Consider the following 18573-nt stretch of genomic DNA (forward strand, 5'->3'; position numbering starts at 1 on the left):
ACAATATTGTCACCTGCAAAGTTCCAACTAAAACCCACAAAGAATCACTGGAAGATAAGCAGAACCGTGTCTGTGTTTACAATCTTGTATTGGGTCGAATTCATATCCAATCCTGGGTACGTGTGTTCGTGGGCTGTGGAGTGGGCATGCCTACCAGAGCTTCTAAAAGAAACAGCAATTCTCTCTGAGACGCTGACTCTCAGTGACAACAAGGTAAGTGTTCTCCACTCAGGGCCTTCTCCATGCCCTACATTCTGTGGATCTCAACCTCCAGGTCTGCCAGCTCCCACCAGGCCTATCATAAATATTTCATGCTGCCCGGCTTCCTACAAGCACAGTAATGTCAGAATCACTGAGACCGCTAGCCTGAATTCTGGCTTGCTTCATCAGCTTTCTGTGTCAACTCTGTGAATAGGAAGTCATCATGCCACGGCACAGCCTTGATTTCAACAGGACCCCGGCTAAATTGCTGCCTGCTTTCTTCATCTGGGAAAAATGGCACCTAGTCCCTCCCGTCTGCCTCTCTCACACTTTATTTAGTCTGTCCTTCCAAAGTCTCATAACTGTCCCCTGAGACATGAGCCCCCCCTTCTTGTGAATTTTCCTTTTCAAAGCAAGAACCTTGTGTAAAAAGGAAGGGTGCTGGGAAGGACTACACAATAAAGTCTTATTGTTATTGATTTTAATTAAAAACATAACAAAACAAAAACAAAAACCCAGTTTCTACTGTGGTGGGGCTGCTTGAACTGGGAATTCCCTCAGCTTTTCAATTCAGGGGTCACATGGCTTCATAGCCACTGAAGAGCTACAGAACAGACATTGACATTCCAGTCACCCAGATGCAGAGACCACATCTGTCTCCAGTTCTTAGCAGCACAGAGAAGCTCCAAGTGTGGGGGAGGGGTGGGGGTGGGGAGTGACCCAATTAAAATGCAAATAAGCCTGCAGATTGTTGCTGCTAAATGGACCCTGAAGGAAAATTAATACATATATTGCAAGCCCTTGGCAAAAATAGAGATTTGAAGGCACCCAGAAAATGCAAATTGAAATCCTGATGATGGCTTTATTTCTAATACCACCTAAGCTCTAAACTCCAGACACTGCCATCAAAGGTGTTAAAGAAACAGACGTGTCCCCCCTTCCCCCAACCCATTCTGACTTACTTAAAACTTTAATCTGCTTATTGACCTGATGATGTAAACTACCCACATAATGACCAAAGTAAGAGAGGCAGAAACCCACGTTGGCAGCAGGAGCTATGTGGGAACGGGAGGTGGACAGTGGACAGAAGCGGCCCCACCCTGGGGAGCCGTGGTTTCTCAAAGGATAGGAGGTTAATTCTGTAAAGTAATGCAGCAGACACCACATCCGAAGTTTGAGTATTTATTTCTTACAGGTTCCTGGTGTTACAGTCTCTTCCCTTTGACAGACTAGAGAACTGGCTGGACAGATTCATTTAGTAAGCAGAGCGCCGGCTTTGACAACTTGCTTCTGCCTCCCTTCCTTTTCACTCCAGTATTCTAACAGCTGTACTCCCCCCCCCCCATGTCTCTATTACTTTCAGACTACTCACCTACCTATGATGCTTTGTTCAAAAAACATCTAAGAAGTTGAAGTCTAGAGGACACAATGTATTTCGTATGACTAAGAAAGCAGCTGTCCTATCCCTCGATAGCTCCTTTCATTATCTTTGAACTCAAATGGAAGATTGAAGCCAACTAGCACACCTCAGAGGAAAGGCTCTTTCCATGGAAACAAAACTGCAGAACTGCATTGCTAGGGCCAGGCTTCCACACTGGGAAGTTCCTTCGAGTAGATGAGTAACTTTCCACACAGGACATCAGGTGAGACCCTGATGTCTGTGCTAGTTCTAGGCTGAGCCACAAGAGCCCTAGCATGAAAACTGCAGTCTGGTGCATTTAGGGCGAGCGCAGGCAGACTCCATCAGCCAGAGACAAGACACTGAGGCATAAATACTACCTGCCTGCCTGACTCTCCTGAAATGAAGAGACTGACTTTTAACCCTCACAGTGAATGGAACTGGGAGGAGAGATTTGGGGAGGTGACTAGGTATCAGGGATCGAACTCTCATGAAAGGATGGGGTGGGGTGGGGCGGGGTGGGAAAAATGGCTGCCTTTCCCTTTGAACCATTCACAAGGTAAGAAGGGACCATCTCTGAAACAGGAAGTAGGCCTTTCCTAGACACTAACCCTTAGACACTGGGACCTCAGATTGTGGGCTTCCTAGATTCTAAAACTTTTGAGAAATGAAACGCTGATTTGTCAGAGCAGCTCAGAGTAAGACCCATCTGGCTTTGCGGGATGAGGACTGGCTTGAATTAAGAGTGGCTGACACTGTAAATTAGCTCAACTCAATCCCGTTTAGCAAAAATCCCAAACCCCTACATTTCCCATGTTTCTTTGCAGCCACAACACAGGCAGGGAAAACTCCTTTTTGCCAATCCAGTGTGACTTGAATGTAACAGGTAGTGAGCAGAGACGATGCCTACTACGACCCAGGCCTTCTGTAACAGTTGGAGCCATCTCCCCATGAAGTCCCAAGGACTGAGAGGAGTACAGAGAGATGCTCTGCCTGCTAGAGTGGTGTGACTTGGCTCCTTGTGTTGGTTTGAATAGGAATGGCTTCCTGAACACTCATGTATTTGGATGCCTGGCCTAGAGGGTGGCCCTATTAGGAGGTGTGGCCTTATTGGAGGAAGTGGGTCACTGCGGATGTGAGCTTCAAGATCATATATGCTCAAGCTAGGTCTAGTGGGAAACACAATCTCCCCCTGCCTGCCTGCGGATCAAAACGGAGAACTCTCAGTTCCTTCTCCAGCACCAAGTCTGCCTGCATGCTGCCACGCTTCTCACCATGGTGCTAATGGACCGAACCTCTGAAACTGTAAGCCAGTCCCAATTAAGTGTTTTCCTTTGTAAGAGTTGCCTTGGTGGGGCTAGAGAGATGGCTCAGCAGTTAAGAGAGCCGACTACTCTTCCGAAGGTCATGAGTTCAAATCCCAGCAACCACATGGTGGCTCACAACCATCTGTAATGAGATCTGACACCCTCTTCTGGGGTATCTGAAGACAGCAGTTACAGTGTACTTACATATAACAAATAAATAAATCTTAAAAAAAAAAAAAAAAGAGTTGCCTTGGGGGTTTGCAGGCAATGCAGTGGAGATCGGGCTCCCACTACAGCGCCATCATGTCTATTATGTCCTATAATGGAGGGGCTGTCATAGCCACAAAGGGAAAGAACTGTGTGGCCATTGCTGCAAACAGGAGTTTTGGGACCCAGGCCCAGATGGTGACCACGGACTTCCAGAAGATCTTTCCCATGGGTGACAGGCTCTACATAGGCCTGGCCGGCCTGGCCACTGACGTCCAGACAGTTGCCCAGCATCCAAAGTTCCGACTGAACCTGTATGAGCTGAAGGAAGGTCGGTAGATCAAGCCTTACACCCTCATGAGCATGGTGGCCAACCTCTTGTATGAGAAACGGTTTGGTCCCTCCTACAAAGAGCCTGTCATTGCTGACTTGGACCTGAAGACCTTTAAAGCCTTCATTTGCTCTCTAGACCTCATTGGCTGTCCCATGGTGACTGATGACTTCGGAGTCAGTGGTACCTGCTCCAAACAAATGTATGGGATGTGTGAGTCTCTCTGGGAGCCCAACAGGGATCCAGAACACCTGCTTGAAACCATTTCTCAGGCCATGCTGAATGCTGTGAACTAGGGTACCATATCAGACATGGGCATTATTGTTCACATCATTGTAAAAGACAAGATCACCACCAGGACGATAAAGGCCGGGATGGACTAACCTGTGTTCTGGGTGGACTAACCTGTGCTCTGGTCCCGTTTCCCTTTTGTTTTTCTTTTTAATAAAATCACCTTTCTTTCAAAAAAAAAAAACAAAGAGTTGCCTTGGAAAGGGCTGGGGAGAGGATGGCTCAGTAGTTAAAAGCACTGGCTGCTCTTCTAGAGGTTCTGAGTTCAATTCCCAACAACCACATGGTAGCTCACAACCATCTATAATGAGATCTTCTGGTATGCAGATACACCTGCAAATAGAGCAATCATACTCATATACATAAAAAATAAAAATAAAAAATAATTTAAAAAGAAAAGAGTTGCCTTGGTCATGGTGTCACTTCACAGCAATAAAACGCTAACTAGGACACTCCACTTCTGGTTCCCCAATATGTCAGCCCAATCCATGGTCCTTCCCAGAAATTCTGTGAAGCGCCTGGCATCCTTTAATATAAGCTTTTCTGCTTAAACTGGCTCTGGGTATTTCTGTCGTTGGCAGCTGAAAGTCTGGCTGGGCTTAGCAAAGAGCACAGAGAAGTAAAAGTGAACCGGAAGGTTGTTATACAGCAGCTATAGACACGGTGTCCACGCCGCCCATCAGGGACTTCCAGATTCCACACTTTCAGCCCTGGAGGCCACGTGTGCACAAGCTCCAGGGCTGGCCACACAGAAGTTAAATCTTACTGCTGCTGGGTAAGTCCTGCATTGTGCAGGGCAAGTTTCTCAGAACCCCCTGACTTGAAGATCCTCATCTTAGGTGGAAGTCATACTGTTCTCCCTATAGGCTGCACAGAGAATGAAACCAGGTACATAGACAGCCCAGGATGGTGTCTAGGAACCAGAAGTCATCCCAGAAACAGAACCTACCGGGGTCTGATTGCCCACCTAGTATCTCAGTACTTGGTAAACTGAGAGAGCCAGGGTACACGATATGTTTTAGGCCAGCCTGGGCTACCAGAATAAGACTGTGTCTCAAAAAAGAAAGCCCTTCATGGTATCGGTTGGCTGTGTCAAGATAAAGCTGAATATCTCCTTCCCAGCCACTACTGTCAGAAACTCATTGAAGTGACGATGAATGTAAGTTTTACACTTTCTATAAGAAGCTGCTGATGCTCTGGGTGAAGAGTGGAAGGGTTATGGGGTCCCAGTAGAGGAAATGACACCCAAGCAAGGTTCTCTCATGAAGCAAAGCATCTTTTTTGGGTTTTTTGTTTGTTTGTTTGTTTGTTTGTTTTCGAGACAGGGTTTCTCTGAGTAGCCCTGGCTGTCCTGGAACTCACTCTGTAGACCAAGCTGGCCGAGAACTCAGAAATCCACCTGCTCTGCCTCCCAAGTGCTGGGATTAAAGGCATGTGCCACCACCACCCGGCTGTAGCACAGCATCTTGACCCACAGCAGAATGCACCTGCTGTGGAGTCAGGGGCATTCTTGTTATAGACCACGAAGACCCGGAGAGAAGAAGCACAAGTCTGTTTGCAATGCATTGTGGATGCCAGTCTGAATGTTCTCAACTTGGTTACTGTTTTTTAAAAAAAAAAAAAAAAAAAAAAAAAAGGAGAAAAAGACCTTACTGAACTGAGAACTCCTATTTTGCCTTGGTGGTTGGGGCACAAAGGCTCTAGCCGAACACTAAAGCTTTTTAATCTTTCTAAGGGAAATGATGTTTGCCAACATGTTGTCAGAAAGCCCTTGAACAAGGGAGGTAAGAAACCCACGACCTGGCTGAGTATTGTACCCCATGTTTTTAATCCCAGTGCACAGGAGGCAGAGGCAGGCGGATCTCTTGAGTTCGAGGTCAGTCTGGTTTACATAGCAAGTTCCAAGACTTGCTATGGAGCTACACAGTGAAACCTCGCCTTAAGAAAAGAAACAAGTAACAAAAAACCAAAACCCAAAACGAAGCAGCAGCTTGGGATCAAAGTACCCACAGTTTGGCGTCTGGTTAACTCCACATGCCTTGTGACAAAACACTGATGCGCTGCTCTTCAGGAACAACACATCCAGTAAGAAAACCATGCTAAACTATACAAAACTTTCAGCCACAAGAATGCAAGAAGCCGAAGAAAAAGGCCAGAAAAAGATTGCCAACACATGTGGGTTGAGAGCTTCTACCTCTACATCTGGGTCCAGTCAAGGTTGAATTTTTAAGAGTAAGAAGTGGGCCAGGAGGTAGTGGTGTACAACTTTAATCCTAACACTTGGGAGGCAGTGGCTGCTGGATCTCTGAGTTTGAGGCCAGACAGGGCTACAAGGAGAAAACCTGTCAAGAAGAAGAAGAAAAAAGGAAGAAAGGAGAAAGAGGAGGAGGAGTAATAAGTGATGAGACCCTCCTGAATCTCAAAAAATAAACAAATAAATACATAAATAAGAATATATATAATGCTCACCAACTGACTGGGTTTATATGTACTGAGGTAAACAAAATAACACATTACATTGCTTTTACTTCCCTAAAATTACCCTCACAAAGAGGAAACTGCTATGTTTGAGAGCAAGGGACAAACTTCTCTTTGATGACTGTGGGTGATAAGCTAACATTTGAGGATGATACTTCTGCTTCTGTTTCAATGCAAATTTAGACATTGATGCAGGTCTAGATTAAAGGAGATGAAATTGTGAAGTGGTCTCATAACCTCATGGGAAATGGTCTCATAACCTCATAGGCTGGATTTTCTGGTGACAAAGAAGCCTGATGGTTAAAAACCGAGACCGTCTCCATAGCTGGGTTAGAATCCTGGCCCGATCTTTCCTGAGCTTATCACTTATTAAGGAAGTTTCCTAACCTCTTTGGTTGTTAGTTCCCCCATAAAAAGAGATAAAGGAATTTGTCTCACAGGGTCACTTAAGGAGTAGTGAAGTTTATGTGAAAGCACCTGTGATAGTACATAGATGAGGGCTATTCTCAATCAGAAGATGAATAGATAGGGAGCCATGCCAGGGTTATAGGAAAGTACACTTGTGGACCTGACTAAAGAGCCCAAGACAGAACCATACAAGGACAGGGATAAGGATATAAAAACTGCATCTTTTAAATAAGGGTGGACATGAGCTCATAATTCATGAACAACTGACTTACAGGATGTAAAAGCACAATTCCGAGTTTGAATAGGTTTGTTCCATAAGCTATATGGGTAGGGAAAGAAATACTCAAAATGAATGTCACTTAAAGTTCCAGTGTGATTTTAAAAATAGACTGAGTTGGGCTGGGGAGATGGCTCAGTGGTTAAGAGCACTGACTGTTCTTCCAAAGGTCCTGAGTTCAATTCCCAGCAACCACATGGTGGCTCACAACCATCTGTAATGGAATCTGATGCCCTCTTCTGGTGTGTCTGAAGATAGCTACAGTGTACTCATAAAATAAATAAATCTTTAAAAAAAATAGAGTGAGTTTTATTTTATGTGTGTGTGCTTATATAGTGACGAACATGTGTGCAAATGCCAATGAAAGTCAGAATCAGGTATCAGATCTCCTGGAGCTGGAGTTATAGTTTATAAGCTGCCAAACCTGGATGCTGGAATCTGAGCTTCAGAATTCATGACTGAGCAGCAAGCACCAAGCCATCTTCCCATGCCCTCAATTTAAATAAGTATATGATTTAAATTAATAAACTAAGTACTAGTGGTTATTTCACATATTAAAATATTATTAGTGGCACATTAGATCTTATCCCATTAAGATATTAACTATGCTATTTCCCATAGCATTATGTTGCCAAAGCTTTTTGTAGATCTTACTTTGGTAGTGGGCTTATATATCCTAGTATGTATGGCAAGGGAAATATGTTCTCATTTTGTGCTTTTTAATATGCACAGAAAATTCAATCTGATGTCAAGAAGTCATCTTAAACCACATGCCTCTGATCCTTAAGTTAATACTCTTATAATTCCTATTCCTCGTATTTGCCTAGATTTAAGTGAAAATACGGATCATAGCAAAGTAGAATAAAATGGGAGAAAATATAGACTATCTTCATGTGTTATAAATATATATTTTATGACAGGGATAAGGATATCACCCAGTTACATTTACAGAAACCTTCATTATGCCTTCAATTCAGAGAGTTTGGAGGTTTGCCTAGAAAAACCCTCATATGCTACAAACAGAATGTAATGGCTGATTCTGATTGACAGGTACCCAGAACAGCAGTAGGCTGATAGAAACAGAGTAGGTCTGAGAGAAACACAATCACTTGTTTTCTGAATGGAGACTTGGGATGCTGGTGACTCTCACAGGAAAATCCAAACCACAGTACTGTAGGCTCTGCCCTCATCTCCAGGGTGAAGGCATTCAGAAAGGACCTCTGAGATCTTGATGGCCTGGGTCTCTCTGTTGCTGATGCCTGGGGCTATGAGACGCATTACTTAAAAGGAGGCAATGCATAGTCATGAGATATTTTATTATAGAAAAGAGAAAAGAAGCTGGCCATGGCTATGTGGAGAGAAAGAAAGGAGAGGAAGTAAAGGAGAAGAGAAGGTGAGAGAGGGCAAGAGAAGAAGAAAGCAAGAGAAGAAGAGAGAAAGAGACCAGGAGAGGAAGCAAGAGAGCAAGAGCAAGAGAGAGGGGAGAACAAAAAAGATAGGCGGGCAAGAGAGAGAGGAGGGGGCAAACTGCCTCTTATATTGTGAGGTGGGGCTATCTGTCTATGGGGCGGGACATTCCCGACTATGGTCAGATGACTGGGGGTAGGGTCCAGCTAGAATGCTGGGAGCTTGGGGCATTGTCCACGTGACAGAACACACATCTCCTGTGGGGGACTGTGAGAGGCTGTTACTGAAACAGGAGCCAGGGACCCAGGAGTCATGGTCAAACTCCTTCTGTCCCTTGCAGGCAGAATTATTGCCTACTGGATCATCGGGGTTCCAGACTTATACTCGACTGGGCCCGGGGTGCCTGAACAGACCAGTGTCCCACAAGATCTGAGAGGCAGTTAGGTTTAGATGAGATGGTAGAGGTTGACCTTCATGATGAGCTTGGTTTCTTGAGAGAACTGATGCTAAGAGCCTGCTTTCTCCCTCCCTGGCCCAGCAGGGCACAGTGAAGAGGTAAGCATCCATCCACAAACCAGGAAGGGAGCCCTGAAGATAAACAGCCACGCCGGCACCTTCATCTTAGACTCCCTGGATTTGAGGAGCACCCAAATTTAAATGTTTGTTGGTTTATCCATGCACTCTACAACCACAAAAGCTACTCGAGGTGGTGAGCAAGGCCACGTTCTAATGCAGCCCAGTCACTCTCATGGTGGTGGTAGACCTGGCCATTGCTCGTGTGATGGTGAGAAAGAAAGTTCTGCTGATGCCAACACAGACACTCCCGGTGCAAGCAGCCTCGCTCCCCTAATCCCATAGGCAAATTTGCAAGGCAAGCAGCAGTATTTATTCAGGTGGGTCATTTCTTCTTCTTCTTCTTTTTTTTTTTTTAAATTTATTTATTTATTTTATGTATGTAAGTAAGTACACTGTAGCTGTCTTCAGACGCACCAGAAGAGGGCGTCAGATCTCATTACGGGTGGTTGTGAGACACCATGTGGTTGCTGGGATTTGAACTCAGGACCTTTGGAAGAGCAGTCAGTGCTCTTAACCACTGAGCCATCTCTCCAGCCCCGGGTCATTTCTTCTTAATGCTTAAGCAAAGCTCAGCTTCGTTCCATGTGCTTGTCCCCAGAACTCACATCTGCACCTTTCCAGTGAGGTGTGCCATCAGCTGTGCTGTGCTAAGTGATCTAGACTCTGGTTTCCACATCTCAGCTACTAAGCCATAAAACTGACGCTTACTGTTTTCTCAGGCGCTGCATTGGCATGCTTACAGATTTAAGCCCATTTTAAAGGCTCCAAGAAGACAGGTTTATTTTGTTGTCTTAGCGTCAACCAAAATCAGGCTTACCCACCCACAGTGTGCACTCTATGAAAGTGTCCTTACTGAATGACTACTGACAAGATATTTTCCCTTTTTTTTAAAAAAAAAAAAAAGTTGTTTTTTCAAGACAGGGTTTCTCTGTGTAGCCCTGGCTATCCTGGACTTACTTTGTAGATCAGGCTGGCCTTCTGACTACTGGGATTACAGGCATGTGCCACTAAATCCAGCTTGATGTTTCTTGTTTTTTAAAACAGGGTCTTAAGTAGCCCAGGCTAGCCTCAAACTTGCTCTGTAGTCACAGATATTTAACTTTTGTTCCTCTTCTTTCCGCCTCCAGACTTCAGGAAAACAAAACAATCAGGCCAGTGTGATAGAAGGTTTGCTGACAGGCTAGTGTGGTTGAAGGCTTGCTGAGCATGTGTGAGGTCTTGGGTTTGCTCCCCAGCCAGGTCCTTGCTTCCCCACAGGAACTAAAAACTTAGAGGTACTCTATAGCCAAATGTTTGCCTAGGATTCATGAGCTCTCTGGTTGCATCTCAGCAGAGAGAGAGGAAGGAGGAGGAGGAGGAGGAGGAGGAGGAGGAGGAGGAGGAGAAGGGGGAGGGAGGGAGGGAGAGAAAGAGCGTGAACGAGCCGAGCCCCCCCTTCCCCCCCCCCCCGCAGGGGTATTAGCTTAATCTATTCCTGTCTCTATAAATGGGGCTCTTCACACACTAGGTTTCAACAGGGTTTATTTGAATGAACTCACCTCGGGGAAAGTGCTATGTAAAATCCAATGTATACAATAAGGTTGAGTTGGGCAAGTCTAAGCAGGTGGCAAACTGACTTGAGGCAGCTGGGTTTAAGAAAGAAGCAAATGTGGATATCAGCCAGGAATATAAAGAGGCCATAAAGCATGTAGGATGGGCTCACATGGTCACAGTTTACCATCAGGGAACTAGCTGACTCCAACTATCAAGTCCTCCCATTTTCAACAAGTGCCACTCTCTCCAAAATACACGACATGCCTCCGTTCTCAAGAGGAGGATGGTTACTTATACATACTGCCCATTCCTTTATCACAGTACCTAGCAGATGACGGAGGGACCAATAGAAAAGGTCAGGATTTGAAACCAGTCAACTTTGAACCCCACCAGTACTAAGTCCAGGTCCTCAAGCATGTTTTTAAATTTCCCCTGAGAATCTCACTGGTAGAACAGAGCCAACCTCTACCTTGCCAGGCTGCTCAGCATCGTGGTGAGTGATTGTATGTAGATACCCTTGACATCCAGCTGGTCAACGGATCTGTCTCCCTAGCAGAGGCCTGAAAATGGTACCCGTGATGCAGAGCAATGGAGAAAGGAAAAAGTCATTGTTAAAAACAGCTCTCCACCAGGCCTTGTCAAACAGGTGTCCATACAGCAGCCATGTAGGAGGAACGGAGCAGACATTTCTCAGCGCTGGAGCTGTAAAGTCCAAGATGGAGCTACCTGCAGTGTCTGGGGACGACCCTCTGTCCTAGTTTCTGTTGCTGCAATAAAATACCCAGACAAGAGTAACTTAGAGGAGAAAGAGTCCATTTCAGCTCTAATCCCAGGCCACAGTCATCACTCCGGGAAGACAAGGTGGGAATTTGAAGTAACCAGTCACACCACAGTTTTGAGCACAGAGAAAACACATGGATATTAAATACTTGACTAGCTTTCTTGATTCTTACACAACTCAGGGCAGCAAACAGGGTATGTGCTGCCCACTTTCCAACATCAACTAAGATGGCCAAGACAGCTCCCCACGGACATTCCCATGGCTGACTGATATAACTCGATCCCTATTGAGACTCTCTTCCCAGACGAGTCTAAGTTATGTCTAGTTGACAAATAAAACTGACCTTAAAAAACTCATAATAAATAATTTTGCGGGGGGAGGATGAGGCAGGGTATCATGTATGGCAGGCTAGCCTCAAACTCTCTGTGTAGCCAGGGATGACCCTGAACTCCTGATCCTTATGCCTCTACCTCCTGAGTGCTGGTTGCTATATCGTCACAGGCAGAGTGGGAAGGTCTCTCACCAGCTGTCCTATGAGCACCAGTCTACTCGGAGCTTTAAAACTTTTGCAAAGTTCCCTTTTTCTTTAAAGACAGGAGTTCTGCACGTAGCCCTTAGGAGACATGAACACTCAGCTCATTGCTCCTAGCAGAACAAAGGCAGGCCCATGAGCTAATACGCCCCAGAAAGGCACTGAGCATTCTAGTAACCTCTCGGTTCACTTTCTGGGACATTTCTCTCAGACATCATTACAGAGTCAGTGGGCTAAGGATAAAACCACACATAGAACATTATCTTTTACTACTTTGAGGCTCACTAGCTCACTCCAAACTTAATACCAGGCTATGGAAAAGCCAGAACAAAATCAAAATCAGAATATACTATAATTACCATGTTATTATAAGTGAGCAGGCAGACAGGGGTCTGGAAAAGCCTGGAAGAGCAAACTACAGTTAATATGTATTGGGTGGTGGGACCGAAGGGAATTTTCCCCTTCAAATTATTTTAAAATGATTATGACCTTATTACTGCAACACATAAAAACCAAAACTGAGATAGGAAAACATAAGTCAGGCCGGCCTAATCTTATCCATGCATCTTGGCCTCAGAGAATTTGGCCAGAGACCACTGCTGAAATCACACTCTACACCATGCCTGGCTTCTGACCCACTCGAGAGTGAGCCAGACGTAGCTGCAGGCCACAGAGTCCAGCACTTAGGAGAATGAAAGGCTAGTCAAAACTTCAGCTCAAATTCCAGTCTTAGGGAGCACTTATAAAATACACTGCACATCTCTCAAACCAGATCTGAGAATTTGGGTCTGTACGACAACTCCGTGAGGCAAATGCCTAAGGCGATCTGAGGGCTGCCTGGTTTTGTTTTAGAATTTTGCAGCAGATAGATAGGTGTGTGTGTGTGTGCACACCTGCTGAGGATTGCAACCGGTTTCTGGGTGAGGGAGAGGACAGGGTCAGAACAGACACAACCTGACTCACACACTAGAGTTCAGAGCAACTGACCACAGTTACTTTACTACGAAGTCATCTAGACCCTTTAAAATGTAAACTCAAGGCGGGTGAGAGGGCTCAGGGAGTAAGAGGGTTTGCTGGATAAACCTACTGACGGAGAGTTCTCTCCCTATAATCCACAGGAGAAGAGGAAAACCAAGTCCCAGAAGTCGCCCTTTACCTCCACGTGAACCACAAGATGCATGCACTTGTGCTTATATGATAATAATACAATTCATGTTTAAAAAATAAAACCTTACTCACCTATTTAGTGTGCCCTTCTCCCTATCCCCACAGCGCATGGTCAACATTAAGCCTAAGCATGGTGTGGCTAGAGGAAGACCTCATCTATATAAGATTCCGGTATCTGACCTAACCAAGTTCTATACAAAGAACTCCAGGAGTTCTTTCTAGCCAGTGGATCCAAAAGTTGTACCTCCAAGGTCAACTTCCTTTTGTAAAACCTTCCCTTCTCTATTCCCCTCAAGCACCTTGTTTATATCTGTTTCCTCATTCACACTGGGGCAGTGCAGGTGCTCCAAGCCTGTCTCCACCACCAGGCTATGAGCTCCCTGACAGGCAACGTGGAGCCTCCTTCACCTATGCCTCCAATCCAAGTACGTGCAAGATGCTCACCTTGCTGTTCTTTAAGCACCTGGATTTAAACCAGTTATCCTCGTGTAATTACTGGTGCCTCCTTTCGCTCCCAGGACTGCCCTGGTGCCCATGATAAATTATGTAGCCACTCATCAGTAAACAGTGAATAAATGTTGACCCTTGTTCTTTCAGATTTGGTTTGAAGGTCACACTCCCATTATCTACTGAGGTTCTTGTAGACAGGGTCGCTGGGTAGATTCTGAGGACTAATTTGGAAGTCAGTTTTGTCAAGAATTTTAAAGGCTGCCAAGTAGTCTTGATACACACACACACACACTTTTCATCCAATTAGGTCTGCTCATTAATTGCCCATCTTTGGCTCCTTTGAGCATATTGGCATGACCTGGACCCAGGGTGGGGTTGGTAATGACTGGAAGCAGAGGGGAAAGCCAACCTGGCATTAAATCCACACAGGAGTTCCTGAGAACTGATGGTACTGGTGAATGATCATTGTTCCAAACCAGATCTTACTGCTCCAGCACCCTGCCCACAAAACCATCGTCTCTGGGGCTGCAGGTGCACCCCCGCAAAATGGGAACATCACCCAGCTCTTCTTACAGTCGTCAGGCATGGGATGGAACAGTAAAAACGAGAGAGGGAGCGCTCGAGGAGAGGGCTGGAACCAATTAAAGCTCTTGAGGTTGAAGCTGTGCTCTGTACCGCAGCAGTAGCAGCAAAAGGCATGCTAACACGGCTGCCAGAGGCACTGATAAAATGACGATTATCGGAGTATAGGCCATGTGGCCTGGGCTCTGGCCTTTTTTTACAGCGCATTAGGGATAGGAAAGTGGAACCACACGTCTGTCTCTGCTTGTAACTGCCATAGAAGGGGCCATGCAACTGAGGCCAGAGGGGAGGAGACTTGCTCCACCTGTCTGGCCCACTTCCTCTGACTCCTGAGAAACCCCTCCTTGGATTTAAGGGCCCAGAGGGATTTCTCAACTCTTGCTGCTCATTAAGCCTGTTTGATTTTAAAGCAGAAGATTAAATACGTGGCCCACTGCCAAGATTCCAGATGTTAGGGAAGCTTTCTCTGTGTGGATGGGGTCCCCTCACCCCCCACTAAGTAGTATTTCCAATTAAGATGTAAAGCCAGCTCAGAGGGGCTGTAAGAGCTAGAACTGGGATATGGGGGACCCCCGCTCTGCTCCTGGCTTTGCTGTTCTTATTGGTCTATGTCTGAACCATTCATTTTACTTCTCTGGGGCTCTTTTTCCCTAATAGGAGCAGACTACTTAGCAAGCATTCATCCTTCATGAGCAGGCTATGAAAATCAAAGGACTAGCATTGAGGTCTTTTGAGAAAGCACAACCCTCTAAAAACCATCTCGGCTGAGACAGCAATCGATAACCAGCCAATGTGGTTTCTAAACTAGAATTTAGAATTCAGTCCTCAGGCCAGGTTTGTAGATGGGGTGGCCTATGTTCAGGGGTGCCTCTCCTAGAGCATCTTCTCAGAGAACAAAGCAGAGACCAACAGTGCACTACTTGTCTAGCACACATGAAGCCCTGGGTTTGAGCCCCAGCATAAAATTCAGTTTGGTAGTCATGTGAGTTCTAGTCTCATTCCATATGTGTCTTAGTGGCTGCCATATTGGCCACCTCAGGAGAGAACAAGACATTTTTCTGGAAAGTTCTACTGAATGACGCCATTCTAAAATTCCCCTCAGACTTTTGCCCTCAAATTCTTGAATGTAAACTGGGTGTGGTGGTACAAGTCAGTCGTGGTCGCATACATACCAGGAATCCCAGCACTTGGGAGACTGAGACAGGAGAAGCTGTGTATGAGGCCAGTTGGACAATAAATAGGCAATGTTAATTGGAAGAGACAGACAGACAGACAGAGTGAGTAGAAAGAGACAGAGAGATGGTCAGAGAGAGATAGAGAGAGACAGAGAGGAGAGAGAAAGGAAGGGAGGGGAGAGGGAAAGATGGGAGTGGGGGGCGTGAGGATGGGGAAGAGAGAGAGATGAGGTGATGTCCCACGTGTGTTTCCATGTCCTCAGAGAAAAAAGCCCTTCACAATGCCTGCATGAATCATAACCAGGCCTCCTTCCAAACTCTCAAAAGTGGTAATTTTTCCTTCTAATACACAAGACCGCGTAGGCAAGTGAGGGACTTTTCTCCCTCAGCTCTCATAGCCTGTGGTACTCAGCTCCGTCTTGCAGATCTGAGCCCTACTTTTTAAGAAGATGAATTTTCAAACATTTTCTCTATGGCAGTGTTAGGCCCACACACAGCAGCTCCCAGGACAACCTAACTACTTCCCCCATGCTGGCCTGACAGGCCATTCTGTACAGACCACCCCCCTCTACCCCCCAAAAAAGTGAACATTTAACAGAAGGACATAATCCTCTCAGGGCCAAGTGTTAAAAGCATTCCAAAAGAAAATGACCCTAAACAGAAGCTCCGCCCCCTCCAATCTGTTCATCTGTCCAAGGATTTATTGACTCTTGTAGTAAATTCATCAATTGCCAAAAGAGTTAAAACTGTGGCTCCAATGTAAACATTTGTTGGTAACAATCTCTCAGCGTGACACTTCAGATTTCAAGTGGCTGGGTGGCCTTCTAAACGCCTCATTAAATGGCAACTTTATAGCAGTAAGAGGGATTTTTTTGTACAGATGCATAAATCAATTGCTTCAAAGACAAACAATGGAACAGCTCACAGAATGTGTGGCACTGGGGGAAGTAGGAAGGAGGGTCTCATGAGCCAAGGGAGGAGAAACGGACACACTCGGAGCTCAGTCTAAAGTTTCCCTAGTTCAGGGTATGAAGGCCTCAATTCTGGACGTTTCCACTCAGTCCGACATGTGTTGATCCATCAGCGAGCAAACAGACCACTCTTCTGAATGGCACTTCAACAGATCACTTTACATTGGCTTTCCTACTCCTCATGGAGATTTTCATAATGATTTCCAGGGAGCGGGTAGTTAGAACAAGCTCAATGGCTTCTCTTGGTGTTTAGTGTTGAGAAAAGCCACCCCATCAGCAGTTTTGACAGACTACTTGCTGTGTGGAAGGCCCAGGAGCGATGGTCTAGTAATCATGCTTTTGGCCCACCCACCTCCCCAAGTTAACTTCACATCACTTGCAGAGTATAAAACCATCACATTAACAGCTAAACCCACAAAGAGCCTACTACCTCACACACGCGGATATATTGTCCTGACCAGCCAACACCCATATCCCTATCCAGAGAAGCGTCCACGGGCTTCCTCTCCTCTGTTCAAATTCTACTCTTCTCAATGGGCTGAAACAGCTGCACCCCTGCATCCCAGGCTTGGATGTGGACATGCTTCTTTCTGACATACTTGCAAACACCCAGCGTGTGTCTGAAGCTAATGATGCATAAAACCCCTTCCAACTTCACCACCCTGCAGCCAAGCAACTCTTTAAAGCCATGCTTGGCCCTCCGTGGGCCAATGGCTCTGAGGCAGAGCGTGCGCAGGCAACCCTCTGCACTTCTGACTGTGGCAGCCTCGACTTTGTCCCCTCACTGGAATTTCTTTGTAACACTTGACTACATTTTGCCAGACTCCTACTGAAAAATCACCTCCATTGTTCGAAAAGAACAATGTGCAACTGATAGGAAGGGCAATGTGGGGAGGGAAGCAGACTCTGCCAATCTCAAGAGTGGGGCTTTCCAGCTGCCAAAGGCCTTCCTATCGGAAACAGGGCCATCCTCCCAGTCTGCCACCCCCAGCAAAGACAAGACGAGGCTAAATGGTGTAAGTGTGCCTCAGCTTGCAAGCTACTAATAGAATCTCCTGGTGGCCTCTGCTGACACCCGAGTCCCTCTTTAGAGAGTGATTCTGGGCAGTTAATGCTCCATGCATTTCTGAAGGCCGAGTCACCCTCCCTAACACAATCCCCACTCTGTCAGTCCCTGCACACCATTCTCTATGTATAATCTTTCTTTGACTATTTAGATCATTTAGACTCTGCCAAGTCCATGCCTAGATCCCTTGCAGGGTTTTCAGGGCTCATGAGTGTGACTATTATGCAGAAGTCCCCATTAAGAATGAGCCTGGCCCATACCAGCACATTAAGGATTCAAGCACAGAAGGGAGATGTGGCTCTGAGTATTTGAGAGGCGGCAACTATGGGGTCTTATATCCAGAAAGCATGCAGCAGATGTTTCTGAGGTCTCCTTAGTGCAGAAATACCTTCGGGCTCTCCTGGGGAGTTACTTGGTGACTAAGAATGGAAGCCCATGGCTGTTTAAGAAGTCCACAGGGAAGCCCTGGGATGTGGCAGAGGGCCCAAATTTCTCAGCATCCTTCGTGGGAGATGGCCTTGGGGCACTAAACGGACCCTTGCCAACCCACAGCTTCTAGAAGGTCAGGAGGGTAGAGAGGAATTCGTCCTACTTGGCAGCTCCTCACTGAAGGAGGAGAGAGGAAGGGAGAAGGGGTGGCTGGAGGAATGCCAGGGAAGGAAGGGAGTACTGCAGGCACACAAACATCTGACAATCAAACCTCTGGGTCTACCAGTCTTAGAACCTGGGGAGTGTACATGCATTAACCAAACATATTCTTAATTACTTAAGATATACATTGCTGGGCTGGAGAGATGGCTCAGCGGTTCAGAGCACTGACTGCTCTTCTAGAGGTCCCGCGTTCAATTCCCAGCAGCCACATGGTGGCTCACAGCCATCTGTAATGGGCGTCTGATGCCTTCTTGTGGTGTGTCTGAAGACAGCAACAGTGTACCCACAACCATGAAATAAATAAATAAATCATTAAAAAAAAAAAGATACAGATTGCTGTCTGGATGCTTCCTCTCCAACTGACTGTATTCTCCTCTCCATGGCTTTCTGTTTTCTGCACAGAGTGTATGAGAAAACCCCCGTCACCCGTTATTAACGAGCCGCAGATTCCACTGAGCTCTTCTTTCCACTACTGATGATTCCATTCAGGGAAACCCACTTCAGTTTTTGCAAACTGCCACACGGCGTTCTGAAATGCAGGCTTAGCATATTTTATTTATTCTTTCGCTGATAAATGTTTCATTTTCATGTTGCCCCATTTCAAACCCTTCCGGAGGGAACTCGTTCAAATGTGAGCATTTTACTAGCACGCATCTAGAGAGGTGAACCTCAGGTCAGAGGCTGTGTATAATTTTAATACATACTGACAAAATACCTGTGACAAATTTTACTGTCACTGATGACACACAGGTGCCCATTTCCCTAACTTACTAGATTCTATCA

The 18573-nt window shown here is 45.9% G+C and overlaps 1 protein-coding gene and 1 pseudogene across 6 annotated transcripts in view; one reads left to right on the forward strand and one right to left on the reverse strand.

Annotated features, from left to right (window-relative positions):
• The window catches only part of Pdzd2 (PDZ domain containing 2), a 386879-nt gene that overhangs the window by 152895 nt on the left and 215411 nt on the right, over nt 1–18573 (reverse strand). The gene's annotated exons all lie outside the window — the stretch shown is intronic.
• LOC116083510 lies at nt 3151–3909 on the forward strand (annotated as a pseudogene).

Source organism: Mastomys coucha, unplaced genomic scaffold, assembly GCF_008632895.1.
Source record: "Mastomys coucha isolate ucsf_1 unplaced genomic scaffold, UCSF_Mcou_1 pScaffold8, whole genome shotgun sequence".
Classification (NCBI taxonomy): domain Eukaryota; kingdom Metazoa; phylum Chordata; class Mammalia; order Rodentia; family Muridae; genus Mastomys; species Mastomys coucha.